The sequence below is a fragment of the Vicia villosa genome, unplaced genomic scaffold, assembly GCF_029867415.1.
Source record: "Vicia villosa cultivar HV-30 ecotype Madison, WI unplaced genomic scaffold, Vvil1.0 ctg.000679F_1_1_1, whole genome shotgun sequence".
In the NCBI taxonomy this organism is placed as follows: Eukaryota; Viridiplantae; Streptophyta; class Magnoliopsida; order Fabales; family Fabaceae; genus Vicia; species Vicia villosa.
Window position 1 is genome coordinate 42,640 of NW_026705302.1, and position 11,641 is coordinate 54,280.

Sequence of the window (11,641 nt, forward strand, 5' to 3'; positions counted from 1 at the left end):
TGCAAGGGAAACAATCCAGACAATACAGGAGTATACATCTCAATGAATGAGAGATCAGGTGACTGGCATCGGAAGTAGGTTCGTGTCCCACAAATAAAGTGGAACACGATGCAAATCAATCGCACCGGAAGCGAATTCGTGTCCCGCAAATAAAGTGGAACACGAAGCAAACGAACCACAATCAAAGGCTCTCTCGAAGTACCTCGCACATCTCAACAAACAAATCAGAAACAACAAGGAAGCACGCACCCGCCATAGAAAATAATAGAAACTAAATCCTAAGTAAATTTTAAAACAAAATCTAACAAGAGCAAATTGTTTTTTATGACATTTTTATCAAAGGATTAGAACAAAACTATGTGGCAAAACAATTAAATTCTAACAAGCAAAAGGAATCACATGTTTTCATTATCTAAAATCAATGCAAGGAATCTAAGCAAACATAATATTTTTTTTATAGCATTTTATCAAAGAATTAAAACTAAGCAATATAGTAAAACATTTAAATTCTAACACGGAAAATAGTACATGTTTTTGATTATCTTTTTATCAATGCTAAAACTAACAAAAATTACATGATTTTCATGTTTTTATCACTTAAAAAGAAATAGGAAACAAAACTATGAAAAACAATGAAATCTAATGTGGAAAATATGTACACAGGGGGGTGAATTACTGGAATGGTGGTGTAAACAGAACACAAGGCGCAGGGCCCAAGCTGGTGGCCTAAACATATTTTTATTGCCTCAAGTTCTACAGCAAAAAAAACAGTGTGATTGGGCCGAATTGGGAGGGGTGATTAGCAGTTCGGTGAAGGTCCAAGGGATTGATCCAATTCCACTTATCTTTTGTATTCAGATTTTTATTAATCCTATTCTACTGATTCAAATCTTGCTTAATTCCTAATTAACACTAATAAACACTAATACTACTATATTGATTCCAAAAATTCAACGTCAATTGCAATTAAAGTAAAAGATTAGCAAAAGGGAATTAGGGTTGGTACCAATGACCATCGGGTGCCTGAACTTCATCTCCCTTCTCTTCTGCGGCCGAAAATGGCGACGGCGTATATGCTACCGTCTCCGATCATAATCCAAGGCAAAACCGCAACCATACATCTCTCGGCTCGCTCTCAATCTCGCTCTCTTCTCAAGATCTCTCGCTCATCGTCTCACGGATAACGCCGTCGTATCGGTGAATGCCTCATAGCAGCGGCGACTCAGGGAACTCAATTGATGTCATCTCAACCACCCTCCGTCTTTGACTCGTCCTCTTCTTCTATCTCGCTTCTTCGTTTTTCTCAGTTGATGGTGTTGATGTGAACGTGTCGCGATGATGATGCTAATACTGTGTGAGTTCAATCGGATGGTGAACGTTGTGATGCTGAACGATAGTTATTTGTTGTGCGAAGCGGTGAACTCAGTCTTGCGATGAGAAGATGAATACGTGAGATGAATAATCGTTGAGAAGGAGAATCTGAAGCGTGATTGAAGATTTCTCGATGAATTGCGGATAATGAAGATTCAAGAGCGAGCCTTCATGAGTTTGTTACAGGTGAGAGCATCATCCCCGTTCTGAAATTCTCTTTTCCTTTATCTTTGAATCTGTCTCCTTGTGAAACGATTGTTGATGCGCGATTATAATCTGCAATTGCAGATTCATTGTGACGAAGAACAAATCATCAATGTTGTGGGTTGTGGAGTTGATTCGAAACAAAGAGCCAAGATGATGATGATATTGTTGTTGCTGCGATGGTGATCCGATGAAGATAGGTGAATTCCGAGAGAGAGTTTTAGAGACTCAAAGTTTGTTACGTTTTTGAAAATCTGTTATTGGTGAATTGAAGTGTGTATTCTGAGAATTCCCGAGTTTCCAGAGCAAGATTGAAGATGATGAAGATTTAACCGTGGAGAAGATTGAGATGGAGGTGGAATCGGCTCAGAGTCAAGAGAGTATTGAAGAATTCTGGTCCTGGAGATTGTTGATTGATGAAGATGAAGATGATGAACGTGATGATTGAAGAGGTTCTGAGATTCTCTGAAGTTTGTTACGTTCTTTTTTCCGGTTATCGTGATTGAGATTGAAGAGAGGTTGGGGGAGATGAATTCAGAGAGAGAGAGGTTGAAGTTTGTAACCGCTTTCTGTTTTGATTTGTGAGTTTTTTTTTTATCTCTTTTTTTGATATCTTTCTGTTATCTCCTCTTTTGTTGTTGTGAATTTTCTTCCCGATCCTGCTATGTGTGTTCTCTATTCCATATGTTTGTTCTGATTTCTAATGTCCACTCTACACTCCGTTGGCAATTGGATTTTTTTTCTAGAACGTTTAATTGCAGCTCTGTATTATGTTGAACCGGTTCTACTATGAGCTGACTCGGTTTTTAAATTTGATGCAGGTTCGGTTCTTCTTGCTTCAGAATGTTGGCTTGAATGCAGCAGGTGGTTCTTTGATGGAGCATGAAAGGAAAAATCCATTTTTTTTGTATAATTTTTGTAATTGATTTAGTGGGTTTTGTGATTTGAATTATGGACTGAATATTGAATAAAGGATGTATAGATTTTTGTATTGAACCATGACGGGCTTTTTTGGTGTATTTGAATTTTTGTAATTCAATTTTTTTATGATGAATGGTATGGACTTTTGTAATGGATATAGGAGATTTTGGTTTTGGAATAACAATGAACAAGAATTCTTTTTTCTCTAAATGAATTTCGAATGAACATTTTCCTCCAGGGCCTCACTTGCACTTCCAAGTCTTCACATTGCAAATTTTGAATCAATAGTAAATTTCGGCATATGGTTTTCCAACCTTGAAATGATGCACCGAAACTCCATATAAACTTCATTCCTTGCATAAAATCCCAAGGCCTTATAACACAAGTAATCATATGAATCTAAACCTTGAATGATGATAAATCAGAAAAACCTTTGATCGTGAGCACCACATTATATGAAAGTCAAGGCAAAACTCGCACTAGACTAGTAAACACAAGCACCATAAAATGAATTCCACGTCCATGATCTATGAGAGCTTTTTATTATTTTTCTTTGATTTTTTGAGTGACGAAATAAACGTCATTTGATAACTTATAACACAGTGAAGAGGGCAAATTTTGGGGTGCAACACTAAACCTCAACATAAACACTAGTTTCCTCATCAATTGTGAGAGATCAAGGCTTGTGGTTGTGTGTTCTTGAAGAAGACTCAAAGTTTGTGAAGATTTGGTAAAATTCTAGATCCTTTTCATGATCCAAGATGTGATCCTTTGTTGTTTATGCTTGATGCACCTTTGGTGCTATATTGATGAGATTTGCTTGCTTACTTGATACATTTTCGTGCACAAATTGATCCAAGATCACAAGGTGTTTGGTTTTATGTTTAAACAAGTTTCCTTCTCTTTATTTGCTGTTTTTTTGAAAACTGTGTTGTGCAAATCGATTTACATCTGGTGCAAATCGATTTACACAACTGAAAACTGCGCAGATTTTGAAAACAGAGTTATGCAAATCGATTTACACTGGGCAGAATGCTGATTTTTGTGGTTTTTGACTTGTTTTTGGTTCTAACTCATCTTCTACTCCATTCTTTTGATATTTGCTTTGAATCACAAGTTAGAGGCCTAATTTCTCTCTAATTTCAATGGACTTAGGGCGTCGATAGGATGAGAATCCAAATCCGCAATATTAAGTGATTGAAATTATGGATGAAAGGAGTCTTTAATGTGGTTCCATCTTTTATTTCTTTTTATTTTGGTCGATGAAAGTCTTAATGCCTTGAGAATTCTTATGGATTCTTGGTGAAGACTAGATCACTCACCATTTTTCTTTTCGTGCGGTATTGCTTTCGGAAAACGATCTACATATCGTTCTTCTCGCATGCATTAGCACATAAAATTTTGACCGGCCTCGTTGTAGGGTGATTTCTACATAAATCACTTGGCGATCTGCTTAACATAGTGTTGCACCCCAAAATTTGCCCACATATTTATTTATAACTGGCTTATGCTTCGAATTTCATCTGTGTATTTCCATTAGAACATTAACATGACTTGCATTCATTCATTGAATAAAACATCTAAAAGCATGGGATCTAGGATCATGAAGCAAACTGGGGTCTCACATAGGCCTGGCACAAGCTTATTCATTTCCTCAAAAGGATGCTTGATGTTTGATCAGAAGATAATGATTGGTTCAATCTTTGAAAAAACACTTGATCAAAGGGTTTCTAATTACAAGAGGTTCTTGGTTGGGAGCATTAATTCATTTGGATGGATTAGTTATACTAAAAACATTGGCCCATTCAAAGCGTTTCCATCACAGGTTATTGACTTGATTCATCTAAGCGGATTGTGTTACAATTCGTTGATTAAAGGGTCTCATTTCTGTTGCAAATTATGGGTTGGATGTCGTTCGAGATATTAAAATGCAAAGTGTGGAAAGTTAAATCTTAAGTTCTAGAATTGGAAATGAATACAAATGATATGAATTTGGAGGAAAGGAGGGAATTTGAAGATGTGAGCTCACGGGTTGACTCTTGGTCAACAAAGTCAACCATGGAAGGTTGAGTTCTGTTGACCAACTATTGTTGTTTTGCTCATTTTTGTGGCAATAGGCTAATACTCCATTCTCAAGATATTGCGGTGTTCCCATTCAAAAAGAAAGGAAAAGAAGACTTAAATCCAAAGTGATGCAAAGTGGAGGGAAATCACGTGGGATTTAAAGTCAAAGGCATAAATTCAAGTATCAAGAGTTAAGTTACAAATATCATCCATTTTTCATTAAAAGCATCTAAGTTCATTGTAAAAATTCTGTCATGCTCACATCACCTTACAAGTCCATTTCAAATACCACTTCTTATTACAAAGTTACGCAAAAGCCCAGCTACAAAAGAAAATTCAAATGTCCCATACATGCTAATACTCAAAGTTACAAACTCGGTCCCTAAGGAAAGATAGAACCGACTCGCCGCATCAATCAACAAAAACCGCAGCTGAACCTAAATCCTACATGTTGACACAAACTGGGAAACCCTCCACTAAGCCTTGCACCTGTAAAGAGTAGCCATTCAACTAACATGCTTCCTACAAAGACCAATACAAACTCAGCATAACAGAACCAAAAGATTCAGCATAACAATCGGAAGAAAAAAGAGAAAACTAACACAACTCAAACCGTACCTGCACAATGTCGAAACTCAGGCCGTAACCCGATGTCCATAAGTTGCTGCTACGGTACGGTCCCTGCAACAGTCAAGCACCAGTTCAGATTCATTTCACACTCGGTCAACTTGCATACACACGCATTCAGAAACAGTTCAAAAAAAATAGCCTAAACCACAAACCTGCAGTGGCATATCAGACAAAAAATCAGCAAACATCAAGCATTGATTATCCATAACAAACTTCAAAAATCAGTTACAATTTCAACTAACTTTCTAACAACCTATAACTACCAGAACAGAACTAACATAATGGGAAGGAGAGAACCATAACAGAAAAGAGAAGAAAAATCGGTTACAACAGAGAGTTACCTCACAACCGAATCAAGATAAAAAACTGGATTCTCTCTTCAGCCTTGGGGAGAGATCGCCATTCTCTCATTTTCACCACCTTCATCTTCATTTATCTCCCACCATTATCACGCTCCATCATCTACAGAGTTTCTTCATTCACAATCATCACCTTCAATCTTAACCACATACAAGAAACCTCTTCAACCTTCATCTTTCAATCATCAATAATCTTCCTCCATTCACAACAATCGCCATGACTTTCATCTCCACCTTCCTACAATCTTCATCACAAAAACAGGAAATCATCTTCAACCATCACCGATTCTTCATCATCTCGTCGTCAAACTTCAACCTTCTTCTGATATAACCTTCACGATCTTAAACTTTTCTCTGGTTCATTGACACTTCATCATCAACCTCCAAAAACTTCATCCCTCGATCTACACATCACAGAATCGTAACAACCTCACCTTCATCCTTCATCGCTTCGATCTCCATCACGTATCCGCAGCAAGCTTTCTCTATCTACAATCATTGACGTCAAAAGGAACCATCGATTTCTCTCCAATCGCCATCTTCTTCTGCAATAACAACAGTTATCACGATCTCATCATCGTAGCAAATCCGAAACACCGAAAGAACCAGAAAAAAGAAGAAGGATCGAACAGAGACGGAGGATCGATTTGAGAGGGTTTGATCGGAGATGTCAGATTGAGAGTGAATCATAAACGGAGAGAAGAGATAAGGGAGAGCGTTTCGGTTTGTCTTTGGTCATGGTGGTACAATGGAGGATTTCACCGGAGAAGAAGAGCCTCCGCGCCGCAGTTCGCTGTTCGTGAAGGAGAGGAGCTGAGAGGTGAACGCAAAGGACTCCAATCGTCACTCTTCAAGTAACCCTATCCCCTTTTGTTTATTATTATAATTAGTATATTATTATGTTAATGTTAATTATGTTAATATCATAAAGTCTGATCATTAGGTTTAATTAGGGATTAATATCATAAGGTCTGGATTATTCGGCTTTGATTAGGGATTAATCAGCAATAATAATTGGTTAATAAAATTGAAGAATGGTTGAATTGGATCAAACAAAATCTGAAGATGGATTGAAACTCCATTAGGCCTTCACTGAAATCGCTATTTCCACCCCCAGGACAAGGCCCAAAACGCGCCCTAGTGTAAATCCAATGCATTTCATTTTGCTTCTGCACCCCCATGTGTTGTTAGATTTTTCTCCTTTTGCAATTTGTATCTCTTCTAACTTTGGTTCCATAAATCAGTTTTAGCTCAAATGAAAAATCAATAAAAATATTTTTTAGATAGTTTTATGTATGTAGATAATTGTAGTATTTTTTCTAGATTTTTAGAAATTGTTTTCCTATTTTTAATAAATCCTTTCTTTCAACATGTTCATTGTGTTTTTAAGTTTGATCGGTTTTGCAAATTAATTTTGTTTAATACCTTAGGAGTAGAATTTAATTGCCATTTTTTGTGTGATATCAGTAGACTCATATACCATATTGTGTGAAAAAGATAAAAGTTTAATTCTATGTTTTGGTTAGGTTTTCATTAGATTTTCTATACCCGATTTATGTACGTTCCTAAACGGATAACCATGTGAATTTGACCTATAATTTGCTTTGCCTTTATGCAATTGATTTAGTTTCTTTTTGTACATATAAGTAGGGATGTTTAGAGGTCCTAAGACCTGGAGTTGAATTTTTCAAGTCATGTCTTCTCTTTTTACTTGAATTTTCCTTTCTTACATGTACATAACTTACCTTTGGTTAACGATTGCACTATAACTTGTCCGAATGACCTATAATTTTGTATGAAACTTCTTGACTTGTTTTGTGATTGCTTAGACACCTTTTAGAGGTCATTAGCTACTGACTCATAGCATTTGATTACACCTTTCTAACTTCACTCCTAATTTGAATTCTATTAACTAGTTTTGACCTAGTTTTGTATAGTTTTGTTAGAACTTTGTTTGTTTCAAGTTAATTGACTAACATAGATTGGTACAAGGTATTGGACCTATAAATGAACTAATTGCTACTGACTTTAAGCTTTGCTCATGGTTTCATTTGCTTTTCGTTTCGGTTAATTGATGTTAGTTCGCTAATTGTTAAGTGACGATTTATGCGATACTTTGGTAACTCTTTGTGAATATTTTCGTGTGATGTCATGATGCTTTTGTGTTTGATTTGGGACACTTATTTCCTTGATTTGCTACTGCCCTAGGGCTCTCTTCTCATCTTGTTGGAGTTGTAACTCCATTCTTTTGCCATGTTCCCTTAGACTCTTCCTTCTTTGTTAAGAGGAATTGAGACAGGTTAGGATAGTTATCCTTGACCTTAGGGCCATTAGACTTAGATTAGAATAACTTAGATTAGAGAATAGGTTAGTTCCCTTTTGTTCATTCTTTTCTCTTTTCAACATTAAAACATTAACAAATAGAGATGCGAATCACATTAAGAAAGTGATAGAGAGATGAGTGGGATTCATTCCCTAATCTGTTTCTCAATCACTTAGTGGCATAGAAATGAGTGGGATTCATTCCCTAATCTGTTTCTCGGTCACTACTTAATGGGAGAGAAATGAGTGGGATTCATTCCCTAATCTGTTTCTCAAACATTAATTAATGGGATAGAAATGAGTGGGATTCATTCCCTAATCTGTTTCTTGAACATTATATAATGGGATAGAAGTGAGTGGGATTCATTCCCTAATCTGCTTCTCAATCATTATACATTTTATGTGATTCTAATCGCAAAGTAAATTCCCTTAAAAAATACCCAACCAAAAAACACTCAAAACACTTAATAAAGGCTCGAATTAAAACAAAGTGACGAAGTGGTGCGAAACCTTGTATTGGGTTTTGTTCATCATGTAGTTACATAAAAAACACAAACCCAAGTTCACTCTTTTGCCTTGTTAGGCGCTTAAGAACAAGTTAAGTCCTTTCCAAAAGTAGGCGTATAAGTCTCCAAAGGTCGAGCATCGTGGATTGTGACCTTAACCTCTGTTCAACTAAAAAACACAAAACAAATGGAAACTATGGAGCCGAACTACGGTCGCTCTGATTCCTTGTAAGGGATACGTAGGCATTGGGTCGCGGGGCCTAAGCGAGCACACTTGTAAATAATTCCTTCTTTTCCCCGTATTTCTTTTGCATTCATTCGCATTTAGGTTTAGACATAGATACACCCTTTAGATAGAAACAAACATAGGTGGATACCATCGAGTACGATGGGCGTGAGGGGTGCTAGCACCTTCCCCTTGCGTAACCGACTCCCGTGCCCTGTTCTCTGGTCGAAAGACCTTGTTCTTGTTCTGAGTTAGGTTTTCTGATATTCCTTTCCCTTATGGGATGAATATATTAGTGGCGACTCTGATTCCATTTTTCGCGGGTAGCGACAGCTGGCGACTCTGCTGGGGATGTTGATAGACCTGTTGCTGGTCCATCCTTAGTGAGTCGATCCTAGCCTGCGTTTGTTTGTTTATTTACTGGGTGTTTATTTGCTTTTATGTCTATACCTTGTATATATGTTTACATGTTTACTTTTCTGCTTGCATATCATGTTCATTTCTGTTTGCACATTATGCATATGGATTATATTCTGTGTTCCTTGGGGTCTTCTGTTCTGTTTTGCAGGTTGGGTGGGATGTTATATGAGGTAAAAGGCCCAATACCCAGGCCAGAGTTGACACATAGGATACCTAGGATAGAGTGGATAGTCATGACGCCAACAGAATGTCAGGTTCTGTTGATTGCGATCATGAGACCCACGACCAGCTGAGACTCGAATGGGATACCGTTGTTGGCATGTATTTGCAACAATGATGGTGTTTCAGGAGAGTTGCTAACGCTGGAGACCTTTTGACCTACCTTGACCTAGATTCACCTGTGAGTGGGGTGGGATATTCATGACAGGTACCGTTGGTGACTATTCTATTCTGTTGGTGACTATTGGTTCTCCTGGTATTCAAAAAGGTGTCGGACCTTTGATCTCATGACATTTGACCTACCGAGGCTTTATATCAGTTATTCAGAGGATTGTATAGTGGTTACTCGGATTATATGGACCTTGATCCCATGCTTTTGCATTGCATAACATTATTACTTTATCCACTTCATTTGTGGGGGATTCTAAAGTCTATTTTCAAAAAAAAAGGAAACGAAAAAAAGTAGAAAAACAGAAAAGATGGAAAAGAAAAAAAGAAAGAAAAGATACTATATACAAAAAAAAAAAAGAGTAAAAGAGAAACAATGTTGATGAAAAGACTTTAGGATCCCTTAGAAATGAAACATGCATTCATCCTATCATTCATTTCATAGTTCTCTCAGAAGCTTATGAGGGCCCTTTCTACTCAAATGCTAACTTCAACAACAAAATGACTTCTCACCGCTATGTGCTTGAAAGTTAATAATGGAACAACTCCGTGAGGTTTTGAATAAGACGAGGACAGAAATGGGGATTGACATGAATCAGTGTATGGAGGTTATTCAAGAGTTTTCTCTTAGACAAGGAAGAATTGAGACAAGTTCCTCAGAGGCCCAATGCAATGTTAATCTCACCTCAAGAGAAGGTCTTTTGAATCAGCATGTCTGAAGTAATGTTGAGATTCATATTCTTGGTAAGGAGAATTCACATCATCGAAGTCTTCGAGTTTCCGATTATTGAAAATGAAAAAAGGTTCCACCTCTTGGAGAAAAGGTTGAAAGCCATAAAAGATTGTGACTCCGGTGATTTTGACATTGTTGGATTGTGCCTAGTGTTTAATGTCAAGAGATGCAAAGGTCATTTATTCTCTCTCTGGATAGTCTGGACATGCAAACCAAAGTGGTCTTTTGTACATATGTGGAAGTTGCTTGGGGCTCCCGTTTGAGGGATAAGCAAGACATTGTCTATCTTGAGCATTGCACCATTCGCATGCTCGAATCCCTTAAAGCACTACAAATTCTTGTGCAACTTCGTCAGAATATTTTTCCATGTGATAATCAAGAGGGTTCTACGAAGACATTTCACATTCTCAAGCTTTTGCTTCATATCATGAGTCATCTCTTCCCGAAATTTTCTTCTCAGTGACATTTGATCGTCGACAGAGAAAGAAAGAATATGAGACAGAAACAATATGGGAAACGAAGTGATGTAATGCAAGTGCCTTGTGCTCGGTTATATCCCTGATGGTTGGTATTTCAGTTGGCATTATGGGTCTTCCTTACCACATATAGCTCTCCTGAGTTTGATGATCATAATAGCTTCTTCCACTTATAATGGTGATTACTCTTCTAGCATCTATATTTGGGGCTCCCGACCGAGGGATAAGCAAGACATTGTCTATCTTGAGTATTGCATCATTTGCATTGCTCGAATCCCTAAAGTAAGAAAAAAAATGCACCACTCTTGTACGCCTTTGTTGGAATATTCTTCTGGGAAGTAATCTAAAGTGTGTGGAAGAAACATATGATAATGTTAAGTGGCTACCATGCTGGGGCACCTAGCCATTCAACTGAAGGTGGTAGGACATTCAAAGGCAGAATTCAAGTCCTCGTTGATTTCGGAATAACCACAATCCACTCCAAGAGGTCCTATGCACAAGTTGAAGTCTCAATGGGGTATCAAAACTGAAAAAAGCATTCAAGAGCAATAAGTCCAGACGGAGTCAAGTCTCCTCAACAAGGGCATTCATTTAGTTCTTTATTGCATTCTCATTTGTAACGTTTCATTGTTTGTTTAAGCATTTCTAGCATGTAAAAATTTGTTAATTTCTGAATGAAAATCATAATGCATTGTTTATGTTTGTCTTGAAGTAATCCATTCGTTTTCACTCAAAAAAAAAGGGTTTTGGCATTACGATACCAACTTTATTAATCTCTTGTTTAGGCAACGAGCGGAGGGAGAATGATGAAAAAAAAATGCAAAATCCCTAATTGTGTGTTTTTGAATAAAACCCTACTGATGATATACAAGCATTGTTTCAAATCCCCAAACACCGGAGATATAAGGGAGATAGACCCTCGTCAACCCCTTTGAGCCTTGAAGTAGGAGTTTCTTTTCTGTTCAGAAAAACCCTTAATTTTAACCCTGGGGCAGGGTAGTGTTCATTTAACTTGATCAAGT

The 11,641-nt window shown here is 37.3% G+C and overlaps 1 long non-coding RNA gene across 1 annotated transcript; it reads left to right on the plus strand.

The window, feature by feature from the left end:
- The first annotated feature begins 901 nt into the window (after nucleotides 1-901).
- On the plus strand, nucleotides 902-2,954 carry LOC131630397 (uncharacterized). The gene is made up of 3 exons (XR_009292320.1): nucleotides 902-1,557; nucleotides 1,660-2,156; nucleotides 2,397-2,954. It is a non-coding gene; the product is annotated as an uncharacterized LOC131630397 (long non-coding RNA).
- The last annotated feature ends 8,687 nt before the right edge of the window (nucleotides 2,955-11,641 follow it).